Here is a 26,751-nt window from a genome sequence, read left to right on the forward strand (position 1 = left end):
CTATCTACCTCTGCCTAAGACATTCAATAACCTAACCACTATTATTCCTAGGGACGAGAGTTCATAAGATTAATGACCCTCTGAGAGAGCAAAAATCGTAAATATCTCTGACTAAAATGTAAACTCCCTTCTTTTCAAATTATGTTCCATTATCATAGTCTCTAGGACAAGGGGAATTACCCTTTCAGCATCCACCCTGCCAAGTTTCCTCAGGATCTTGTATGCTTCATTTAAACGGCCACTTACTCTTCTACAGTCTAGATAGTACAATCCTACACTGTCCGACCTTTCTTCAGATGATAAGCCATCTGAACAGTTTTCAATGTATTTACTTTCTTTCTTAAATAAGGGAGATTAATATTGTACACAGTGCTGCAAATACAATCTCACCAATATTTTGCATAAGTATAACATAACCTCCCGACAATTCGACTGAATTCCCCTTGCACTATATGACAACAAGCCATTAGTTTTCCTAATTACTTGTCATACATGCATAGCAACATTTTGTGAGGTCATATGGATTCCTCTCCAAGCTTTGCAAACTCTCACCATTTAGATAATATGCTTCTTTTTATTCTTTCTGTCATAATGGGCAATATCAAATTTGTTTATGGGATGTGGGTATCACTGGCTTGTCTAGCATTTATTGCCCATCCTTAATTGCCTAGAGGACACTTAAGAGTTAACTACATTGCTATGAGTCTCAAAGTTTAATTATAGGAATTTTGGGCAGGGATGAGAAATTGTGCTTTAATTAAGGTTTTCTGTAAGAAATAAAGTCTCCAGAGTGTGAGGTGAACAGGAGAGGAAATGAAGCATGAATAGAAAGCCCTACCTGTGCTGAGAGCAATAGCAGCATGGAAAGCAGCTAATTGGTGAGTAGATTTAGTCAGTATTTCCAATCTGTAATGTGGAGGTTGGGTATTTACTTTGTATTTATGTCTCTATTTTTCTGAGAAATAGCTTGTGAAGGTCACTTGAGAGGTTGGAATGAACACAGGCCCCTCAGAAAATGAATCTGGGGAGATGGTTTTGGGAATCAAGGAAATGACAGAAAAGTTAAACAGATACTTTGCATCAGTCTTTTCAGTGGAAGATACTTTGAATATCCCATTAACATTAAAGAATATGGGAAAGGAATTAAGTATCATCACCATCACTAGAGAAGTAGTGTTAGATAAACTAATGGGGCTAAAGGCAGATAAATCCCTAGATCTGAGGAAGGGTCACTCAAACCAAAATGTTAACTCTGATTTCTCTCCACAGATGCTGCCAGACTTGCTGAGCTTTTGTAGCAATTTCTGTTTTTGTTTCTGAAAAGTCCGCTGGCCCTGACGGCTTGCATCCTAGGCTCCTAAATAGGTAGCTGCAGAGATAGTGGATGCATTGGTTGAAAATTGACAATGTGACACCTTTATTCAAAAAGGGAGGGAGGCAAAAACAGTTAAGTATAGGCTGATTAGCCTAACATCTATTGTTGGAAATGTATTGTAATCAATTATTAAGGAAGTAATAGCAGTGCGTTTGGAAAATCATAATCTAATCAGAGTGGCTTCATGAAAAGGAAATGATGTCTAGCTAATTTGTTAGATATTTTAAGGAAATCTGAACCAGAATGGATGGAGGGGAACCAGTAGATGTGTTGTATTTGGATTCTTGACAGTGTTCTACAAGTTACCTCACAAAAGGTTAAGTCATAAGGTAAGTAATAGAGGTAGTATATTGGCAAGGATAGAGAATTAGCTCATGGGCAGAAAACAGCAGTTGGCGAATTAGAGATTCTTTTTCAAATTGGCAACCTGGGACCAGTGGGTTTCCAGAGGGATCAGTGCTCGATCTGCAACTGTTTAGAATATACATTAATTATTTTGAGGAATGTACTGTAGCCAAATTTTCAGAATACAGAAGTATAGGTGGAAAAGCAGATTGTGAGAGGGATACAAAGAGTTCACAGAGAGATATTCATAGATTAAGTAAGTGGGCAAAAGGTTGGCAAATGGAGAATAGTATGTTAAAATGTGAAGCTCTCAATTTGGAAGAGAGTTGAAAGAGCTGAATGGAGAAAAACTACATAAAGCTGAAACACATTGGGACTTAGGGTTTCTAGTACAGGTAGTTGTTCTATAATGCAATAGTTGCATTCTTGTGTGACATCGCGCGATAGAAAATCACCATAGAAAATCGCACTATAGGGAAATTGCTATAGAAAATCATTATACCTGTACAGCAGAAAGCTCGCGTCATCCAAACAGCATCTACTATTCGTCAATAGTGTTACAGTCAATTTGCATTAATGAAACACATGTTATAGCAGAACTACCTGTACACAAAATACAAAAAACTAGCACACAGCTGCTGCAGGCAGTTGGGGAGTTGAATGGAAAGTTGGCCCTTGTTTCAAGGGGGCTGGAGTATAAGGGTAGGAAAGTCTTACTGCAACTGTACAAGGTGCTACTGATAATACATCTGGACACTGTGAGCAGTTTTGACCCTCTTATTAAGAAAAGCTATTTCATTGCAGGCAATTCAGAGAAAGTTCACTAGGATGATCCCTGCTATGGGGGGATTGTCTTATGACCAAAGGTTAACCACGTTGGGACTGTAATCACTGGAGTTTAGAAGAATGAGAGGTCATCTCATTGGAACATTTGGATTCTTAAAACTCCAAACAATTGAAATCAAAATCAAAATATCTATGTCAAAATTAGTGATGTGAAGTTTTGAGATTTTGATTCAAAATTGGCAATAGAGCTGTTAACAGAAAGCCAGAATTTACTGTCTTTATCATCTTTGCAGTCACATGGGCAGTCTGACTGCAATGGGGCTAGTACAGCAAACTTTGATTGAATCAACACCTAATGAACAGGCTCTCTTGATAGACCGGCAACAATTATACATTTCAAGTGTAGTGTGTTTACTGTATTATCACAATCTCAACGATGTCCAAGTAGTCAGTTGAGGGTGCTAGTGAGAAGACTCTCTGCTGCCACTTTTATATAAGGCAAAGTTGCCTTATTGCTTAAGTGATTTTTGCTGTAAATAAACAATGTGTATACCCCCTGCATTGCTTTTCTGTTACATAGTGTGTTTATACTTTGATAATGTGGACCTCTTGATTAACCAGAATGTTTGATCAATCCGCATACTCCTGGTCCCCATAGGTGCTGGATAATAAAATATTTCTTGTATTAGAAGACTCTGCCTTGAGAGATCCCACTGTTATCAGGAAAATCATAAAAGTGGATTCTAACAATAAGATTTTGCTGCATTCTGGATTTTAGTTGCAAACCTGATGCCATGAGTTAGATCGTATAGTATCTGAGAGATGATGCTGCTAAACCTGTGGCTGAAGGATTGACTTACAGCATTGAGCAAGCATTTGGAGAAAATGATTTCCGAGACGGGTAGGTCTGTAAAACATATTAGAGTTCTTTCTATCAATGGGACTTTCAGTGTCACTGCCTACTCTGGGTAAAACTGATACACATTGGTGTTCAGATTCTGCAAGATAGTTGTGTCTTCTCCATGTGAATGCAATGCAGATTCTTTATTGGGGAAGTTGTGGTTCCTAGCTGATTGTGCAGGTGGTAACATATAGATATGGATAGAAGATTGGTTGGCAAACAGGAAATAGAGTGTAGACATTTTTCTAGTTAGCAAGGTGTAAAAAATGATGTGTCATATGGATCAATGCTGTGGCCTTATATTTTGCAATTGCCTAATTTCTGCCTGTACGCTTCTAATCTGCAGTGTGACCACCTCCCTATATGTGTTTTCCACTTATTATTCTGCCTCATGGATACAAAACAGTGACTCCAGCTGCTGCTCATGTTCCAAAACCCAAACCCAATCTTGTGTGACTGGTGATGCTTTATCCAGGTACGTTTGCCTGTGACACTTGGTGTGTCCATGACTTCATACATGCCACAGGGTGTACACACCCTTCTGTCTATCATAACTCTGAAACTATTTCAAAACCGTAGAATAGGTAGAAATCTACAATGAAAACTTAATAAGACTATAAGCTCATACAAAATAGGAACAAGAGTAGGCTGTATGGTGCCTCGAGCCTGCTCTGCAATTCAAGAGGATTGTGGCTAATCCGACATTCCTCATATCTACTTTCCTGCATTTTCCCCATAATTCTTGATTTTCTTACTAGTCAAGAATCTATCTATCTCTGCCTTAAATATACACAAGGACTCTGCCCCAGCAGCATTCTGTGACAAGGAGTTCCAAAGACTCTCAACCCTCTGAGAGAAGAAATTATTCCTAATATCAGTGTTAAATTGGTGCCTCTTTATTCTGAGACTGTGGCCCCTGCTCCCAGACTCTCTCATGAAGGGAAACATCCTCTCAGCATTTACCTTGTTGAGCTCCTTACAAACCTCTGCATTCACAATCTACCTGACCCTCAAACATAATCTGCCCCATATGTGAGGACAGAAGTAAGAATATATAGGCACAAATATTGTAGAACATTGAACATGGAACTGTACAGCACCTAGAACTGTGCCGAACATGATTCCAAATGAAACTAATCCCTGCCATTGGTCCATATCCCTCCATTCCTTGCATATTCATGTGCTTATCTAAAAGTCCCTTAAATGCCCCTATTGTATCTGCCTCCACCACCATCCCTGGCAGTGCATTCCAGACTCCTACCACTCTCTGTGTAACAAATGTGCCCCATCGCATCTCCTTTGGAATTTCCCCCTCTCATCTTAAATGCATACCCCCTAGTATTAGACATTTCAACTCTGGGGATAAGATTCTGACCGTCAACCCTATCTATGCATCTCATAATTTTATAGACTTCTATAAAGTCTCCCCTCAGCCTGCACTGCTTAACAGAAAACAACCAAAGTTTTTCTAACCTCTCCTTATAGCTCAAGCCTTCTAATCCAGGCAACATCCTGGTAAACCTCTTCTGCACCATCTCCAAAGCCTCAACATCCTTCCTGTAATGTGGCAACCAGAACTGAATGCAGTACTCTAAATGTGGCTTAACCAAAGTCTTATAAAGCTGCAACATGGCATCCTGACTCTTGTACTCAATTCCCCAACCAATAAAGGGAAACATGTCATACACCTTCTTTACCACCTTATCTACTTGTGTGGCTACTTTCAGGGAGCTATAGACTTGAACCCCAAGATCTTCTGTCCATCAGTGCTGTTCAGAGTCCAACCATTAACTGTATACTTTTCCTTAACATTTGATCACCCAAAGCACAGCACCTCACACTGTCCTGGATTAAACTCCATCTGCCATTTCTCCACCCATATCTGCAACTGATCTATATCCCACTGTATCCTTTGATAACCCTCTACACTATCCAGAACTCCACCGATCTTTGTATCGTCTACAAACTTACTGAGCCAGCCATCTACATTTTCATCCAAGTCATTTATATATATATATATATATATCACAAACAGCAGAGGTCCCAGTACAGATCCCGTGGAACACCACCAGTCATGGACCTCCAACCTGAAAAATACCCTTCCATCAATACCCTCTGTCTTCTACGAGCAAGCCAGTTCTGAATCCACGTGGCCAGGTCACCATGGACTCCATGCATCATAATCTTCTGGATAAGCCGACCATGAGGGACCTTGTCAAATGCCTTACTAAAATCCATGTATACAACATCCAGTACTCCACCCTCATCGATCACCTTTGTCACCTCCTCAAAAAATTCAATCAAGTTAGTTAGACATGACCTGCCCTGCACAAAGCCGTGCTGATTGTCCCTAATTAGGGCATACTTTTCCAAATGTGTGTAAATTCTATCCCTAAGAATTCTCTCCAATAGCTTCCCAACCACTGATGTGAGACTCACTGGTCTGTTGTTTCCTAGATTACTCCTATTTCCCTTCTTGAACAGAGGAATGACATTAGCTACTCATCCCAGTCCTCCAGTAGCTAGTGAGGTTTCAAAGATCTTACTCAAGGCTAGAGCAGTCTCCTCTCTGACTTCTGTCAATAACCTGGGTAGATACCATCGGGCCCTGGGGACTTATCCACCTTAATGCTGTTCAAGGGATCCAGCACCACTTCTTTCTTGAACTCAAAATGCCCAAGCATATTAGCATGCTCCACACAAATCCCAGTATCATCATTTTCCTGGATGAATACCAATGCAAAGTACTCATTTAGGACCTCACATTCTCTGCTTCCAAGAACAAGTTCCCCCCTTTTTCTTTGAGTGGTCCTACCTTCTCCCTAGTTATCCTCTTGTTTTTAATCTGTCTATAGAATGCCTTGGGATTCTTTTTAACCCTACTTGCCAAGGTCATTTCATACACCCTGCTTGCTCTCCTAATTCCCTGCTTGAGTACTTTCCTGCTTTCCCTATATTCCTCACGGGCCCTGTCCGATTTTAGCTTCCAAAACCTTACATATGGTTCTTTTTCCCTTTTGACTAAATTCACAACCTCCCTTGCCATCCTTATCCTTCCTCCTTACTGGAACACGCCAGTCTTGAACTCCCCCCAGCAGGTCTTCAAACAATTCCCAAATGTCAAATGTGGACTTGCCTGATAACAGCTCCTCCCAATTAACACTGCCTAGCTCCTACCTAATATTGACATAATTTGCCTTCCCCCCACCAACCGCCCCCCCCACCCCCATTCAGTACCTTCCTGCAAGGTCCTGACTTATCCTCCATAAGAAGTTGTGATCACTGTTACCAAAATGCTCTCCCACCGAAAGGTCAGTCACCTGGTCAGGCTCATTAGCCAATACAAAGTCCAGTATGGCCCCTCCTCTGGCTGGACTGTCCACATACAGCTTCAAGAAACCCTCTTGGATGCATTTAACAAATTCCACCCCATCTAACCTCTTGCTCTAAGGGAGTCCCTTTCAGTACCGGGGAAGTTAAAATCACGCACTATGACAACTCTGTTTTTATTGCACTTTTCCATAAACTGCCTACATATTTGTTCCTCAATCTCTCAGTGGCTATTGGGAGGTCCATCGTATAATCCAACCAGAGTGATTGCACCCATCTTATTTTTGAGCTGTACCCATGTTGCCTCAGTGGATGAGCCCTCTGGCATGTCCTCTCTGAGTGTAGATGTAACATTCTCCCTGATTAGTAATGCAACTCCTCCACTTCTTTTACCTCCCTCTCTATTTCATCTAAAACAACAAAATCCTGTAATGTTGAGCAGCCAGTCCTGTCCCTCTCTCAACCTTGTCTCTGAAATGGCCATCTGCTCATCTGCCTTACCTTTAATACTCGTTATGTTGAAATAAACATTCTTCAGCCCATTGGTACCATCATGTTCATTTACGTGTCTCTGCCTGTCCTTCCTATCTGATTTACTGGTCCCTAATATCTACCCTCCCCTCAATCCCTCTACTTGCTGACCTGCTGCTCTGGTTCCCAGCCCCTGCCACTCTAGTTTAAACCCTCCCGAGTAGCACTAGCGAACCTCCCTGCGAGGATATTGGTTCCCCTCCAGTTTAGGTTCAACCTGACCCTCTTGTGCAGGTCACACCTTGCCCCAGAAGAAATCCCAATGATCCAAGAACCTGAAACCCTACCCTCTGCACCAGCTCCTTAGCCACGCATTCATCTGTACTACAATCTTTCCATTCCTTGCCTCACTAACATGTGGCACTGTGAGATTACTACCCTTGAGGTCCTACTTTTCAGCCTCTTTCTAACTCCCTGTACTGGCTCCGCAGGACCTATCCCTCTTTGTAGGTACCAATCTGCACCATGACCTCTGACTGCTTACTCTCCCCCTTAAGAATGTTGTATAACTGCTCAGCGACATTCTTGACCCTGGCACCAAGGAGGCAACACACCATCCTGGAATCTTGGACACAGCCACAGAAATGCCTGTCTGTGCCCGTTACTAACGAGCCTCCAACCATTATCGCTTACTTGGATCTTGCCCGACTCTGCTCTACAGCAGAGCATGTTGTGGTGCCACAGGTCTGGCTGCTGCTTTTATACTGCCCTGAGAGGCTATTTCCCAACAGCATGCAAAATGGTATACATGTTAGATTTGGGAATAGCTGCAGGAGACTCCTGCACTACCTGCCTGCTTCTCCTGACAGTCACCAATCCACCTGACTGAGCCTCTGGTGTGTCCACCTCCCTGTAACTGGTGTCTATCACACTCTCTGCCCCCTGTATGCTCCTCAGTGTGTCCAACTGCCGCTCCATCTGAACAGTCTGTGAGGAACTGCAGCCTGTTACACTTCCTGCAGATGTAGTCATTAGGGACACTGGACTGCCCCCTGATCTCCCACATCTGGCATGAGCTTAGCTTAAGATGACCTGTCCCTGAATCTTGCTGGTGAAAATCACACTGGTAAGAGTGGAAACAGCTTATACTAGGGATTCATATATTTATTAAATGCACATTTAATGCTTAAAGTGTTGGACAATACTGTATTGCACCACAAACAACTCATCAAGAATACAGGGTTAACAAGGTGTAGAGCTGGATGAACACAGCAGGCCAAGGATCCTGCTCCTATGATGCTGCTTGGCCTGCTGCATTCATCCAGCTCTATACCTTGTTATCTCATATTCTCCAGCATCTGCAGTTCCTACTATCTCAAGAATACAGGGTTCCCTGATTTACAAAGTGTCTATGTTGTAATTTTTTGCCACATAAAGCCTTACTTGATCAACACAGCAATGTTGGAACTCCAGAAGATTGAATTGCTTGCAGTTTATGTAGGATGCATGGTTTTCAATTGTGTTCACCTCACAATTGAATGTTTTCTTGATTATTAAAGATTAAAGCATTAAAAATCAAGTTGAAACATGTAATTCTGCTGGCATGGCATTTGTACTAAACATAGTTTTCTATAAAATTAACATTTATATGCTTAACATAATCAAAGTGGCAGCAACATAAGCGGAAATTAAATTCAAACCTAATTAAAACTCGTCAACAGCCTGCTTCCATATACTCTACACATGGGTTTCTTGCCAGTGATTATTTTCAAAAGTTTATTTCTGGCATTAACTTTTCTTTCCTTAATTAAAAAAAAGGTCTCATTAGTTGGTAAGTCTGAAGGAAGATCAATGATTAAAAGTACAACATTCTTCGCAGAATAATAGATATGTGGAACAGAGTTCTGTGAAAGCAGCCAATTTTACATTAAATCTAGTTCATTTGTGAATCAAAGTCAATAAATAATCATTTAAGCATGGGGAAAATTTGATGGGGAAACACATGCCCCATGATAGAGTCCAAATGAGTAAAAAGCAGGTATCTCTATAATTTTGTGATTCCCTGCCTGATTTTGAACTTTGCATTCTGCTTTGGGGATAGTAAAAGCAAATTATGTCCTTTTTGTCTGTACTGAAGTTATATATTCAATTTTAAGGAATAAAGAAATAAAACTTCTGCCACTCCCAACTCAATTTGAAAGTTGGTTTGAGGTTTTTATGTAATTATAATTGGAAATAATTAAGTGCTCTATAGGATAGGATCATTTCTGTTCTATGCTATTTCCCATGGAAAAGAACCAGCCAGAGCAGAATTGTAATGTTATGGAGATAGATAATCTGAAATTTTGTTTGATTACTTCTAGCTATCATGGTGGAATGAGACGGAGGATGAGATCTTTCTAGGGCTAGACAAGAAATCTAAGCATATCATGTGAGAAGTCTGCCTTTGTGAATGGAAAGCTGTTTCAAGTGGTGTTCCACAGGGCTTAGTGTTGGGACCCCTGCTGTTTGTTTTATACATTAACAATTTGGACTTGAACATGAGGACACAACTGGGAAATTTGCAGATGATGCAAAAATTGATCACATAGTGGATAATGTAAAGGATACCAGTAAGCTCCAAAATGATATAGATGGATTTGTGGAGTGGGCAGGAAAGTGACAGATGGGCTTCAATTCTGATAAGTGTGAGGTAATGCATTTGGGGAGCTCAAACAGTAAGAGGGAATACACAATAAACAGTAATATACTGAGAGGGGTCGATGAAATGAGAGATCTTGGCGGGCAAGTACACAGGTTCCTAAAGGTAGCAGTACAGGTAGGTAAGGTTATAAAGAAGGCATATGGAATGCTTTCTTTCATTGGCACAGGTAGAAAATACAAAACTTGTGATTTAATGATGAAACTGCGTAAGACACTGGTGAGGCCACAACAGGAGCATTATGCACATTACAGGAAAGACATAATTGGTTTGGAGAGAGTGCGGAGAAGATTGACTAGAATGTTGCCAGGGCTGGAGAATTGTTGCTACAAGGAGAGGTTGGAGAGGTTTGAGAGGTTTTCCTTGGAACAGAGAAGGCTGAGGGGTGACATGATTGAGGTATGCAAAATTGAGGTAAAGATAGACAGGAGGAACATGTTTCCCTTGGCAGAGAGTTCAAACCCAGGGGTCATAGATTCAAGCTAAGTGGCAGGAGGATCAGAGGGGATGTAAGGAAAAGTCTTTTTAAACAGAGGTTGGTGGGTGTCTGGAACTTGCTGCCTGAGATGGTGGTGGAAGCAGAGAACTTAAACTCTTTTAAAAAATACCAGCATCTGCACCTTGAGTGCTGTAAGCTGCAGGGTTATGGGCCATGTGTGGGAAAATGGGATTCTGGGTGACTTTGGGTCAACATGGGCAAGATGAGCCAAATGGCCCCCTTATGTGCTGTATCATTTCTATGGTTGCAAGTCAATTCAGGCCTTTCTTAATACCAGGACCAACAAATCATATTTCCTTACTAAGCACTGGATGCCAAGACAAGATTCTCGCTAGTGAGCATTTGAGTCCTATTAACAGCTGTTACCACTCATTATCATTCTCATTATTACTTAATCTCACTTTATTAAGAGGCACTCTTCTATTCTACTACCTGTCAGATAGAAACCAAATGCCAAGAGATCCCAAATTGAAAGTCAGTGAGGGGACCTGGTGACTCCAGCCCTCTGCCTGCTCCTAGGACCTTCATTTTGGACACCTTGTACCAAACATCTCAAGACAAGCTCCAGACCAGTGGTTACACTCACCTGGGTCCATGGACACTGGCACCCAACCTCTCTGTACCATCATGACACATCACCTATCCACTTTCAGTACACTTCTGCACTTTAATGCTTGGAGTACCTTGGAGTGCACTGGTACCTCTCAATGCCAGGCTACTCAAGGACACTTTGCCTGCACAGACAGGTACCCAATTCACAGATTGCACTAGGATGCATCTCAGGACTTCTCACTTGCTGCCTTGGCAATCACTTCCTTATTGCCTACCTGCATGCTCCCAACATCTCTGCCTGCCCTGTCTTGCATTGCACCCTCAGCTGCATTTAAAGTACCACTGTACATCTGTTTTGCACTGCTGTTTAGTGCAAAATCAGGCAGTTTGTCATGTTTATCAGCCTGTGCAGCAAACACACTGCCTTCACCTCAATCAAATGGCCATGTCTCAGGGGAAAGATATTCAGTTAAATCAAGGAGGGATGCTGTCAATAAATGGAATTCCACTGAAGTCAGTCAATGGCAGTATCGACTATCTCTTCAGGCCCAGGGCATGGCCAGCCAACTGCTTGGGGCAACTTGGTCGGGGGTCAATCTCACTACAGGCCATGGAGTGGGCCACAGGCAGTCCTGCAAATCTAGTTTAAGCTTTCAGGGCATTAGCTGATCATCGGTCGGGGAGAAGTGCGGAGATCAGTCAGGGATCTGGTCAGGCATCAAGCAGGGCTGTACATACTAATCAGTCAATGGAATGGGCTATGGTATTTGGGGTCACTGCTGTAGTAGGAAGGTGGGAGGACTCAACACTGCAGATTGCAGGCAACAGCCTGGGATGTGGAGGATGGCAAAGTTAGGGGGATGTTCAATAAAAACTGTGAGGGAGCTATTGGTGATCCCGTGGACATGGGATGTTGTGGGAAGTGTGTGTGTAGGTAGGATGTCACCACCACTGTGGCCTTGACAGGAGACTGCTCGACACAATGGTGGGCATGACAGAAGTGTAGTCACTGGGCTCAGGTGTCAGGATAAGATATGGAGTTGTAGTTCAAGGTGGTCAATGGGAACAAGTGCAAATTCAATAAACGTGGATTATCCAGGCACTGCAAGGTAGAAAGAGACATGGAGGTTTGGGTGTAGGCCTAACAACTGAGGCTGAGCCAGGTACTTTCAGTGTTGAATGGAAGGTATATTACTTTCCACAATCCATTGAGTGCTAAATACAAACTATGAATAGAAAATAACTGCAACCATGAGTGAACAGAGTTAGTGTCTGTTTTCTGTGCAAAATGCAGCCTCCATTTCCGAGTAATGAGAGATCCTTCAAAGAACAATTACATCATTCAAACACTTCAGAATGCTGGTTGAAATCATTTGCAAACATTATCACTGGCATGTGAAATACATGCAGCGTACAAGTGTGTGGGGTGAAAATGCTGGTCACCAGCAAATTGACCATGTCATTGATCTTTGCAAATTGAAAACAGAGATCTCTGGGAAGCAGACGTAATCCTGGGTCACATCAAAAGGGGCACTGCAGGACACAGTACATACAGCTAATGGAACAACTCCTGGCATGGAACTGATTTCTTTCAACCTGAATTAGATGTATAATGCAAGACTCTCTCACATGTAATGATGACTTCTGTGATGATGTGGCCTGTGAAGGACAAGGGTTCAAGACTCATGCAGTATTTACACTCTCTCTAGCCAGCTTTGTGCTACATGACTGGTGGTGCATTGGAATAAGGCCCAATGTCAGCGTCCTGAGATGAGTCATCCATGGCCCTCCTTGTCAGAATGCCCCATGTCCCGCTGTATGGAGGAGTATGCAAAGCTGTTGCTGCTCACATTGCTAAGGTCCTGTTCTGTTTCTTCTGCTTCTAACACAGTTTCGTGGCAAACATGACTGATAGGTCCAGCAACAACAGAGGTTATCGCTGTAGCAGCAAAGATGCAGAGTAATGGATGAGGAAGAGATGCACCAGCAGCAAGCCCCAGTAGATGCCTAAAAGCCTCGACATGAACTGGTGTAGCTGAAGGAACCCCCAGCATGTCAGAGAGGCACAATGGAACAAGAGCCTTTTGTTGTCAATGCCATTTCCTCCAGATAATTGAGGTGCAGTGTTGACACAAGCTGTCAATGTTGCTCTCACTGATGCTCTCACTGAACTATGCCAGCTGCTGGATGGGGCCTGCAACCTGAAGGAATGTGATGGCAGTCCTGTCATAGTGGCCGTCAAAGTGGAAGCTGCTTTGAATGTTTGTGAAACTGGCTGTTTTGAAGGAATCACTTGTGCCCTGTGTGGAATCTGTCAATTGACCACCCATAAATGCATCAAAACTGTGACCTGTCAATGGTTTGTGCCAGATCACACCCCTTCAATTTGTTTTAATGTGATGAAGTCAGTGCTGCAGTTGTTGATTCTCAACAGTGCAGGGAACAATGCACTGCACACATGTCATGCTGAGAGGAACATATTGTAACACAGCCAATTACATCAGTAGAAAAGGGTGCTATTCCATCAACGTGCAAGTGGTTTACAATACTCAATTCCTTCTTAGATATTTGCAGTGGTACATTGGGAGATGGTAATGACAGCTACATCCTTGAGAACTCTCATGTTCCTCTTTGTGTTTGAGAATCCAGATGCCTTACAAAGATGATCACTGGAAGGCCAGAGCAAATCACTCCAACCATGTCTCTGACTCTGATATGCAACCTTCTGCTTGAGATGGAGCACAGAAACAATGCAGCCTATTCTTCAACCAGGAACAGAAGACAGGACTACTGAAGATGATGTTCTGGTACTTGGATGGGTCTGGGGAGACTGGCAGTACGCTCCAGACAGAGTGCATCATCACCTTAGTGTGCTGTACATTTTTAGATACATAATATCATTTTTAGAATCCCTACAGTGTGGAAACAGGCCCTTCAGCGCAACAAGTCCACACCGACACTCAGAGCATCCCACCCAGACCCAGCCCTCTAATCTACACATCCCTGAACACTATATGCAATTTAGCAAGGCCAATCCACCTAACCTGCACATTTTTGAATGGTGGGAGGAAACCGGAGCACCCGGAGGAAACCCATGCAGACACGGGGAGAATGTGCAAACTCCACATAGACAGTCACCCGAGGGTGGAATTGAACCCGGGTCTCTGGTGCTGTGAGGCAGTAGTGCTAACCACTGTGCCGTCCCTATAGTATAGTATCATGTATAGTACAGCAGGACACTATTTAATCCTTCATGTCTATGCTAGTTCAATTTATTAGAATAGTATCAATGATGATTGTTTTCCTTACAGCACAAATGGCAATGAGGAGATCTAATAAAATTGTTCAACATTACAAACTTTTGAACGTTTTATTGAAAATCACAGTCTTAATTTCCATTAAACATCTGGAAATTAGTCATTACTATTTTTATCTTGCCAATGCAGGCTGCAGCTGACAAATTTAGAAATGTGCATTCTCCTTCCATCAACAACATCGCAGTGGATCTGCTGGCACTGTCTATGATAATTATTACATTGCAGTAAGAACTGGAATCTGTCTCCCATACTTTAGGCAGGCAATTGAAGTTAAAATTCTTTTATCATGAAGGGATTTAGAGGGTTATAAACATTCTTCACTTTTGCCCTGAAGAACAGCTGGAATTTTGGAGCTGACTGGAAGATTATGACTATAATTATGCAAACTAAACAAAATGTAATCTTCTTCTAGGGGACAAAATGTCCGACCCATGAAATAGTCATTTGCTAATCATATGTCATGCTGAGTCACTCATTGCGTGATCCCTGTGGGTCATCACTATCAGCACAGTTCTTGGAAAGGAAATATCACTTGATTATGACAAAAATAGGGTTGATCATCTAATGTAACTGATGACTCATCGTTTTGTAGAGTATCACATCATGATCAATAGAGCATTAGGTAGTTTGCATCAATCTAAATGAGTGATAGAAAAGTCATGACAATGGACTGTTAGTATTTGGTGTCAGTCACATGTTTAAGAAAGGAATAGATAGATCTCTAGACATTAAAGATGTCAAGGGGTATGGGGAGAGTGGGGGTATAGCATTGAGATGGAGGATCAGCCATGATCATATTAAATGAGCAGGTTCGATGAACAAAGTAGCCTACTCCCACCTCTACTTTCCATGTTTGAAATCTAATGCTTACTGGAAGCATTGTCCATTATATATTGTTTGGGGTGACCAACTCACAGTCTTGATTTCAGGAGACCATAACACAATGATAATGTCATTGGACAGAGAAATCCAGATGCCCCGGTTAAAGCTATAGGGACAACACCTTAAGAAATAGGAACAGGAGTTGGCCATTCAGCCCCTCTAGCCTGCTCCACTATTCAATATGATCTTGACTGATATGACATTCCTCACATCAACTTTCCTGGACTTTCCCTGTAATCCTGCACTTCCCCTACTGATTAAGAATCTCAGCCATAAATAAACACAAGGAATCTGCCCCCACAGTTCTCCATGGCAAGGACCTCCAAAGACTCACAACCTTCCAATAGAAGAAATTTCTTCTCATCTCAGTCATAAATTGGCACCTCTTCATTCTTGGACCATGCCCTCTTGGTCCAAGACTCTCCCATGAGGAGGCCTTTTCTCTCAGCATTTACCAAGACAAGCTCCTTATAAATTCTTATGTTTCAATTAAATCACTTCCCATTCTTCTGACTCCCAATGACTGGAGGCCTAACCTGTTCAGCCTTAGCTCATAAGACAATCCATCCATTTTGGGGATCATCCGAGGGAACCTTCTCTAAATTGTTGCCAATAAAATGTCTTTCCTTAAATAAGGGGACCAAAACTGTTCACAGTACTTCAGATGTGATCTCACCAACACCTTATGTAATAGCAGTATGACTTCTCTATTCTTATATCCAACCCCCTTGAAAAAAGGGCCAACGTTCCATTCGCCTTCCTGATTGTCTGCTGTACCTGTATGCTAACTTTCTGTGTTTCACAAATATGTGTTCAAATTGCACCATGGCTGATGGTAGAATTTGTATTCAATAAAAATAAATCTGGAATTATAAAACCAATGATGATTGTCATACAATGTTTTTTTTGTTATAGAAAACCTCATCTAATTCACTAATATTCTTTAGGTAAGGAAATCTGCCATCCTCGCTTAGTCTGGCCTACTTATGACTCCAGACTCAAATCAAAACTGGAGGGGTGCCAAGGAAATTCACCAGGATGTTGCCAGGAATGGAGCATTGCAGCTATGAAGAGAGGCTGGATACGCTTGAGTTGTTTTCTTTGGAGCAGAGAAGTTTGAGGAGGAACCTGATACAGGTGTAAAAGATTATGACCCTCTCAGTTATAGGGTCAATGACATAATATTAAAGTGAAAGCCAGGAAGTTTAGAGGGAATTTGGGGAAAACATTTTACCTGGAGAAGAGTGGGGATCTGGAAGACACTTCCTGGGAGGATAGTTGAGATGGAAAACCTCACAACCGCTAAAAATACTTGAATGAGCCCTTGAAGAGTCATACATTCAAGGCTATGAGCCTGATGTGGGACGTGGGACTAATGTAGGGAGCAGTATCAATGGGCTGAAAGAAAGATAATAGTTGAGTCTTAACTGCCCTCCAAGATGGCCTACCAAGTTAATCATCTGAAGGGCAATTAGGGATGGTCAGTGAATGCTGGCCTTGTCATAACTGTCGACATGTTGGGGTGACAGCATCTATTCCATTTTACGGCAGTACAACTGTGCTAATTGAGATGGGCTCAGAGAAGATCTATAAGGTCAAAGGGAAACATCCACAGATGCTGCCAGCCAACAGCAACAGCAGATTCTAACCACCCACCTAACCCGGCATCTTCCTCACTGTTAACATGGGACTAACAAGCAGTGCCAGTCATAAAATGAGGTGCTAACCTGATGAAGCTACAATATTTGGTCATGAATGATAGTGAATAATTGAACAAAGGCACGGTGGCTCAGTGGTTAGCACTGCTGCCTCACTACGCCAGGACTTGGAATTGATTCCACCCTCAGGCAAATGTCTGTGTGCAGTTTGCACATTCTCTGTGTGTCTGCGTGGGTTGCCTTCGGCTGCTCTGGTTTCCTCTCACAGTCCAAAGATGTGCAGGTCAGGTGGATTGGCCATGGGAAATTGCCCATAGTGACCAGGGATGTGCAGGTTAGGTGGGTTAGCCGTGGGAAATGTGGGGTAATAGGGTAGGGTGGTGGGTCTGAGTGGGATGCTCTTCAGAGTGTTGGTATGGGCTGAATGGCCTGTTTCTACACTGTGGGGATTTTATAAAGGAACCAGAGACGGAGACTCCAAAATGAGCCCATTGCCCAAATGCTTCAGTCTTATCTTTGCAACCACTTTCACCTGAAGTGTTGAGTAGGTGATTTATCTTGGTTCTTCCTGAGATTGCTACTATCACACATGTCAGTATTCAGTTCATGCCACTCACTCCAAAACTGGCTGAATGCACTGAGTACAACAAAAGCTGTAGGCTGAGAATTTTTTTCTTTCATGGTCTGTTATCACTGCTTACAAGGTCAGCATTTGTTGTCCATCCTTAATTCTCCTTGAGAAGTTGGTAGTGAACCCCCATCTTCTTAAACTGCTCAGTCCATGTGAAGTAGGTTCACTCATCGTGCTGTTAAATGGGGACATCCTCATTGTAATAGTCATGCTTCAGATCTACAACTAAGCTGTTTACAACTGAAGAAGGGTCTAGGCCCGAAACGTCAGCCTTCCTGCTCCTCTGATGCTGCTTGGCCTGCTGTGTTCATCCAGCTCCACACCTTGTTATCTCTGTTTACAACAAGCTGTTCCAGTACTGCTACAACATAGACATTTACTCATGAATGTTAAAATCGCCCAAGCATGTCACGTTCACAAAAAGCAGGATAATTCCAGTCGAGGCAATTACCACCACCTAAGTCTAATCATAATCATTGGCTTGACAGCGGTTTCATCAGTAGTACTTGCAAGTCGCACTTACTCTGCAACAGCAAATTATTCATCACATTATCCTGACTTGGATCTATATCACCATTCTCTCTCTCTGTCACTGGATCAAAATGCTCGGACAGCTTTCCTAACTACATTGCGTCTGTCCCCACACCGTATGGACTACCGTCTTTCAAGAAGAGAGCACACCACCATCTTTTCAAGAAATCTTAGCATTAGAGAATTAATGCTGGTCTCACCAGTAATGTTCACTTTCTATGGCAGCATTTAGAAAATAGTCTGGAATAAGCTGTGCTTGAGAGGCCTTTAAAAATTGCAGGGAGTTGAGGACCCAGAATTCCAAACCCTATTTCCAGCAGGTCCCAAGTATCAAACTGTGAACCACATAGGAAGGAAACCCCAACTGAGGAAATTGATTTGAAATTAGTGCTAAATCCAAAAAAAAACTCTATTTCCACTGTTTCCAAACTTCTCCAGCAGAGTGAGTGTCAAAAATATGTGGGGGAGGTGTACATTTTCCAGAAGCACTGATATCATCTGGTTAAGTTTCATGTCTAAAGTTATTTAAATCTCTGTCTCATTAAATATGGAAAGACATGGTACAAATGTCAAATAAAGTGAAACTAATAAACACCCCCTGCTGAACACATTGATGGTCAAGTCATCTGGAAAAGCAATTATCACCCAATGTTCTTGTGTTTTATGGACTTCATTTTTGATTTTTCCTAAGGTTTCTTATTCACTGCTGAGCCTATCATGAATGCTTGACTAAGTATCAAAAGCTTGAACAAAACACTTATGTCAGTGAGGGGGATGAATTCATCTTTTAATTGACAATTTTAAGAGGGTATTAAGGAATGCTATCTTTGATATGGTGAATGAGTAGGCTTTATTTGTTTTTATAACAGGTGCTGGGTCTACCATTATTTGTCATTAATATAAACTATTTGGATAAGAATTTAGGAGGCATGTTTATTAAGTTTGTGGATGAAACCAAAACTGGTGGTATAGTCAACAGTGAAGAAGGTTATCTAAGATTAAAAAGGGATCTTGATCAATTGGATCAATGGGCTGAGGAGTGGCAGGTGATGTTTATTTTGGATAAATGCGAGGATTGCATTTTGGTAAAACAAACAAGGTCAGGACTTATACAGTTAATGGTAGGGCTCTGGATAGTGATGTTGAATAGACAGACTTAGGAGTTCAGGTACATAATTCTTTGAAAGTTGCATCAAAGACAGACAGCGTGGTTAAGAAGGTGTTTAGCACTCTTGCCTTCATTGCTCAGATCATTGAGTATAGGAGTTGACGCTTCGTGTTGAGCTTGTGCAGGGCATTGGTGAGGGCACTTTTGGAGTACTGTGTACAGTTCTGGTTGCTCTGCTATAGGAAGGATATTATTAAATCGTAGAGGGTTCAGAAAAAAATAACCAGGGTGGTGCTGGGAGCAGAGGGTTTGAATTATTAGGGGAGGCTGGATAGACTGGGACTTGTTTCAATGGAGCGTAGGAGGTTGAGAGGTGACTTGATAGAGACTTTTAAAGTCACGAAGTGCATAGATAAAGTGAATAGCAAAGGTCTTTCCCTAGGCTGGGGGAGTTCAAAACTATGGGGCATATTTTTAAGGTCAGAGAAAAAAGATTTAAAAGGGACCCAATGGGCAACTTTTTTTACACAGCAGGTAGTTCAGATATGGAATGAAGTGCCAGAGGAAGTAGTAGATGCGGGTACAGTTCCAAATTTTAAAGGCATTTGGACATGGTCACCTCCATAGGCATAAGTCCTGGTTCAATCATGACCTTACTCCCACTCACACCGTCCATTCTCCCAGCATGAAAACCGTGTGTATGAGGCGTCATTTTCATGCAGGCAGAGTGTGCTGAATCTGGACAGTTTTGTACTCGAGCTCCCTGCTTTGATGGTGGAGATTTGACGCTACATATAAGTGTTGCAAGGATACAACCAAGTAAGGCCAACCCAGCAACTTTTAATGCCTGGAGCTCAATGCAGAAGCCAAAAGTGGGTTTAACATGCATATTGGTCTAATCAGGTAGAAGTGTGTCCTGATAAACATTTCATGCCTGTGCTGATCTGTAATTACTTCTGAACATGATTGATAATTTCATCAATTCCTTGCTTCTTACTGGGGAAGAGAGCAGTCACTGTTTCATGCAGAAAGAGTTGAGAGAAATATCAAAAATGTGCTTAATAAAACAAAACACATTGGCTACAAGCAAAATCCAATTATGAATGTTGCACTGACTTGTGCTTCTGGCATGAACTTGAAGCTCCAATTAGTGCTCACAAAACTCAAAGTGCTATTTTAGCGAACAGGTCAGCCCTTGTGAGTGTAAAAATGGTTGAGAGTTTTCGCATGTGTGAGCATTTCAACAGCAAGTTAATTTGTAAGTTTTGGTAAATAGACATTTATAAATGACACTACGCTTTCATTGGCAGGAAGATTAACCGTGCTGTATATTTAATGTCGAAATTGAACAAATGCACTTAAGGAGATCTTTTAAAGTGCAATGCTTAAGATGTTTTAACGCTCCATTATCAACTGTTAAGTGGCTTGCATAAATAAAATTCCACCTGATGGCCAAGTTGCTAAGTACACTGTCTAATGTGAAACTGAGACAGGCTGGCAGAATGGGATTTCTACATGCCCCTTAGACCATTCTTGATTCATCATTCTTAATAAGGGATGATTGACCTTACACAACAAGCTCTCTGTGGGATTTCTGGTGCAATGGGAACCAACAATGCCATTGAGGTATGCCTTTAACATGATTTTTCCTCAAACTGTAGGCACTCAAGCCATTAACACATAATCCTGAGACTACCGTCACTTTTCAACAGGTCAAGTTATCATGTGTTTATTACTGTTTGCAGTATCTTGCTATGTGCAAATTAAATGTTTTATTTTCCTACATAATAAAAATGTCCACACTTCAGAAGTTTTCTTGTATCTGTCATGTGCCTTGGAATAGCCGGAAAGCAATAAAAGGCACTATATAAACATGTACTCTCTTTCACATGTTTTATCTGTAAAAATGTTTGACTGGTAGCTTTTGTTCCATTTGTGATGTATACATTTGACTTCCATTTTTCCCAGTTGATTTCTGAAATGTATTTTTCAGTCTGCCTTGTTTTAAATTATGCAGTTCATTTGAGGCCAACAGGAGGCAAGCCAGTGGGAGTATTGAGGCTGCCAGCAGAGACATGTTCAGCTCAAATATTTCACATTGCAGTTCACCATAACAAATATAAGTTATTTTTTAATCTTTGGCAAGGAATAGTTAAGCCTGTAACTATTGTAAATCCATAGTGTGTAACCACTGGTGTTCAATAGTCCTTTAATTTCTAATAAATAATTTTCCAAGATCTAATGAATTCCTTAACCCATCACATTTTAAAGGCAAAATAGACAAGTGGAAATCCAGCATTGATCATTTAATACTCTATCTTGGTGTATTATACGTATCAATAGTGTATGCTAAGTCATAAGAGAGCAACAATGTTCAAGAAAGGAAACCTCTCGTATTCATCAGGTGAGACCAACAAGTCAGCTCCCAGGCAAAAGATTGATGAATAATACCTCTGAAGTGGCCTAGTCATCCACTCTTTTACAAAAATAGTCATTTATTGAGAATATCATCAAACCATTACTATTTTTAAGGCAAATAAGGATGATTAACACAAGTGACATTGCCCACAACTGAATAACAAAAAAAAATATAAATAGAAATTTTATACATTCGGACTGAAGTATGGTATGGAACCCAAGGAACAAACTGAATCTGCAATAATAAAGTCATACTGCAGTCTTGTATTGCTTTTATTTTTCTTTGCTGAAAAATAGAACACTTGACATAACGTTTACTAAATTTACCAAAGTATTAATCTGACATCAGATGCTTAAAAATATTATGTAGATTTTTTTTGTCAGCATGTCATGCTTTTCTTATTTTTCCTCCACTTATTCAGTTTTTTTGTTCAAAGTAATGGGTCGGACTCTGCTAGAGTGCCAAACTGCAATCAGATAATCTGCTACCATTTACTATTTAGTCTGTTCATCTAATTCATAGTTCATGTCATAGAGTCATAGAGATATACAGCATAGAACAGACATTTTGGTCCAACTTGTCCATGCCAAACAGATATCCCAAATAAATCTAGTCCCATTTGCCAGCATTTGGCCCATATCCCTCTAAATCCTTCCTATTCACATACCCATCCAGATGTCTATTAAATGTTGTAATTGTACCAGCCTCTGCCACTTCTGGCAGCTCATTCCATACACACACCGCCCTCTGCGTGAAAAAGTTGTCCCTTCGGTCCCTTTTAAATTTTTCCCCTCTCATCTTAAACCTACGCCCTTTAGTTTTAGACTCACCCACCCCAGAGAAAAGACCTTGCCTATGTACCCTATCCATGCCCCTCATGTTTTTATAAACCTCTATAAGGTCACCCTCCAGCCTCTGACGTTCCAGGGAAAGTAACCTCCATCTATTCAGCCTCTCCTTATATCTCAAACCCTCCAACCCTGGCAAAATCCCTGTAAATCTTTTCTGAACCCTGTCAAGTTTCACAATACCGTTCTTATAGCAGGCAGACCAGAATTGCATGCAGTATTCCAACTGTGCCCTAACCAATGTCCTGTACAGCTGCAACATGACCTTCCAACTCCTATACTCAACACACTGACCAATAAAGGCAAGCATACCAAACACCTTCTTTACTGTCCTGTCTACCTGCAACTCCACTTTCAAGGAACTATGAACCTGCACTCCACAGTCTTTTTGTTCAGCAACACCACCTAGGACCTTACCACTAAGCGTACAAATCCTGCCCAGATTTGCCTTCCCAAAATGCAGCACCTCACATTTACCTAAATTAAACTCCATTTGCCACTCCTCGGCCCATTAGCCCATCTGATCAAGATCCTGTTGTCCACTACACCTCCAATTTTTGTGCCATCTACAAACTTACTAACCATACCTCCTATGTTCACATCCAATTCATTTATATAAATGATTAAAAGCAGTGGACCTAGCACCGATCCTTGTGGTACACCGCTGGTCATAGGGCTCCAGTTTGAAAAGCAACTCTCCACCACAACCCTCTGTCTTTTACCGTCAAGCCAGTTCTGTGTCCACAGTTCTAGTTCTGCATGTATTCCATGTGATCTAACCTTGCTAACCAGTCTACCATGAGGAACCTTGTCAAATGCCTTACTGAAGTCCATATAGATCACGTCCACTGCTAAGGTACACTTGATCAGGTCCTGAGGATTAACCCACCTTTATGTGTTTTAAGATGCCCAGCACTGCCTCCTCTGTAATATGGACATTTTTTAAGATGTCGCTATTTATTTCCCCATGTTCTCTATCTTCCATAATCTTCTCCACAGTAAACATTGATGCAAAATACTCATTTAGTATCTCCCCCACCTCCTGCAGTTCCACACATAGGCAGCCTTGCTGATCTTTAAGTGGCCCTATTCTTTCCCTTTTGTCCTTAATGTATTTGCAGAATCCATTTGGATTCTCCTCAACCATATTTGCCAAAGTGTTTTAGAATGTAATTTTTAATTTTAGAAATTAAGCTTTAACAAATGAAAATTCGATAACTGGTATTAAACCACATAGAAGTCTAATGCACTTAAATAGTTTGGGTCATATTGTTTTTAGAGGTTAATAGCTAGGAAGTGATTTTCAGAATACCTAAAATAAATGGCAGTTCAGAAGGTTATCCACATTTGTTTATTGGATCAACGTTGAAGAGATGCAACTATTGAAACAAAAGATGAGCTTTCTTGGCCAAAGCTGTGTTTTTTTTTAAAGCTTGGAATAGTGATAATTTAAAGATGTCCAGTAACTCCTAAAGGCCAGGTTAAGGACAGCACAGAGCAAGCTTCATCATCATGACACAAACACTGAAATTGCTGGAAAAGCTCAGCAGGTCTGGCACATCTGTGAAGGAAAAGTCAGAGTTAGCGTTTCAGATCCAGTAATTGAGGAAGGGTCACCAGACCTGAAAAGTTAACTCTGTTTTTTCTTCACAGATGCTGCCAGGCCTGCTGAGCTTTTCCAGCACTTTGTTTTTGTTCCTGATTTGCAGCATCTGCAGTTTTACGATTTTTACTTGAAGTATTGTGTTTGGTTCTGGGCACCTTATTTAAAAGAAGCATGTTAAAGTCTGGAGAGAGTTCAAAGGAGATTTACCAGAATGGTCCCAGGAATGACGGATTTTAGATGAAGATTAGAGAGATTGGGTCTATTCTCTTTCAGCTGGAGAAGATTAAGAGATAACCTTATTGAGGTGTTCAAAATTATGAACAACTTTGACTGGATATTCTATTCCTACTAATTGGTATGTCAGTAACTAGGGGTCACAATTTCAAGATTGTCAGCAAGACAGCTAGGAATGGAAGGAGGAGAAATGTTTTTACTTGGCGAGTTGTTAGGATTTGAAATGCACTGCCTGGGAGTGTGGTGGAGGCAGTTCCACAGGAGGTTTCAAAAGAGAGTTGGATATATATTTAAAAGTGATGAGGCTAGAGAGCTATAGAGATAGGGCATAGCTATAGAGGAGAGCAGGACTAGCTGGGTAGCTCTTTCGGGAGATGGTATAGACACAATAGGTAGAATGGCCTCCTTTGTACTGTATTTTCAATGATTCTGTAACCCAGATTATGTGTGCAAATCTGTGAGACCATTGTAGTGTATATAGTTAGTTGTAATAAACTTCCAGATATTTAACTCACAAAGATCCCAAACCTTTATGATATATATTACTTAAGCCAACATAGGGAAAACCACAAACACATCATGTGCATTTGCTGGGAGAAGCTAATTACAGTTTTGACCTGAGTAAGTGCTGAAGTAAAGGAACGAGCAGGTTGATTTCTGAGGGAAGGCCACAATCTGAGACAGTGAGGGTGATTGCTGACAAATCTGTGAGATTTGTTGTGACCACATGTGCTATCTGATGTGCTCTGTGAGGTATTTGTCCACATTTTGTCTAATAACTCGCATTTACCTGCTGTTAATTCTGGATTTTAGAGTATACATTACCCATCTATTGTCAATTTTAACTTTTCTAACCTTCTCTTGTTAACTTTGATTTGTTTCTTTAAAAATATGGAATCTTATGTATATTTATTAGTAAGCACTAAACTTTATGTACTAACTAGGTTGTAACCTACCTTAACAGACCCCTGGTGACAGAGAAATGCAGGAAGTCTGCCGAGGCCTACCTTGATGTCAAAAGCAATTTGCTGTGTCTTTTAACTAAGTTCTAGGCATTGAGGTGAGATTCTCGCTAGGGAGCTCAAGTTGTATATAAGGGGGATTATTGACTGTTAAAAATCTTATTTATAGCTCATCTCACCTCATTGATAGGCAATTCCCCATGTTACCACCTGCTGGGAGCAAACCAGATGCTCAGAATACTTGACCTGGAAGTCAGAGCAAGTATCTGGTGACTTGCTGCGAAAGAGCCTCCATATTGGAAACTGGGCACCAACATCTCAGGACATGGTCCATAGACACTGGCCACACATGCCCCATATCCACAGACATTGGCATCCAGCATGTGCCTACTTCCGATGTCCCTCATGGCACATCTCCAATCCACTTGCAGAATGCTTCTGCACTTCAATGCTGTACCTCCTGGTGAAGCAGCAACTATCATTAAAATGCTGAAGCAAGGACACTTTGTATTCAGGGAAAAGTACCTAGCTTATTGACTGGACCAGGCTGCATTTCTGGGCTCTTTGTTTGCATTCAAAGCACACACTCACTCTCACCCTACCTGAATGCTCATAGCATCCTTGCCTTGCCTTGCCTTGTGTGCTTTGCCCCTCAAGCCAGAGATATCAGGTTAACAGTACTGCTGTAATGCCGTGACATCTAGCAGACACAAAGCCAGGATTGCTCTGGTTTTCAGCATTCCTTAGTCAAGTTAAGAAAGATAGCTTTCGATCACGGGTCCAGGTACCTGTCCTGGTCAAGGGCAGCCTCCGATACCAGTCCAGGGGCTTGGACGAGGTCAGTCAGCCGCTCAGGCATTCAAAGTCTGGATCCTCTCCAAATAGGCGGTGAGGAGCCGAATGTCAGGCAGATCACTAGCCGTCTTAACTCTTTCTGTTTGATTGTTGCTGTTTTCATCCTGAAATGAGACAGAGGCAGGTATTAAGGGACAAAAAAAGTGAGTGGCACATCTGTTACTTTTGGTGAAAGGTGGGGAAAGGTCCCGAGCAAGTGCATATGCAGCACAGAGGGCCTACATGGTTAATGGTGAAAGGCGAAAAGACATTGGCACGCCAGTATACATTCTCACATCAGATTTGCAATGAGTGGCACGCCAGTATACATTCTCACATCAGATTTGCAATGAGCTACAAAGAGCACAACGATATTTACCTCTTCATCTCACATGTATTGATGCATTACACAGATACAAATTCATTCATCCTGAATCAGAGATCTATGGAATCTCACACCAGCCAGAGATAGCACAAAATCACAAGCAAAAAAATGACATATTTTCAAGTGTAAATGAAGAGATCACCAGCTTTCAGTCAGATTGATCTGTAATATGACAAATGCAGTTACGGTGGTTTCATAGCATTAAAATATCTAGTTAAGAGTTACAAATAAGGTTTCAAACTACAATAACATGTTACACAATAACAAAAGTATTCCAGTTATTTGGAATTGTGAATTAGGAAATAGCACTCTTCATGTGAAAAGTTCATCATCTCTGTTCTAAACCATGGACTGTAACAAGTTGGAACTATGCCTA

The 26,751-nt window shown here is 41.4% G+C and overlaps 1 protein-coding gene across 1 annotated transcript in view; it reads right to left on the reverse strand.

Moving 5' to 3' along the window:
- Positions 1–25,946, reverse strand: part of cntfr (ciliary neurotrophic factor receptor) — a 386,945-nt gene extending 360,999 nt beyond the window's left edge. The window contains exon 1 of the mRNA XM_048599588.1: positions 25,759–25,946. The gene's annotated coding sequence lies outside the window, so the exon portion shown is untranslated. The remainder of the gene's footprint in view (positions 1–25,758) is intronic.
- Positions 25,947–26,751: the final 805 nt, after the last annotated feature.

The sequence above is a fragment of the Rhincodon typus genome, chromosome 1 (assembly GCF_021869965.1).
Source record: "Rhincodon typus isolate 14 chromosome 1, sRhiTyp1.1, whole genome shotgun sequence".
NCBI classification, from domain to species: domain Eukaryota; kingdom Metazoa; phylum Chordata; class Chondrichthyes; order Orectolobiformes; family Rhincodontidae; genus Rhincodon; species Rhincodon typus.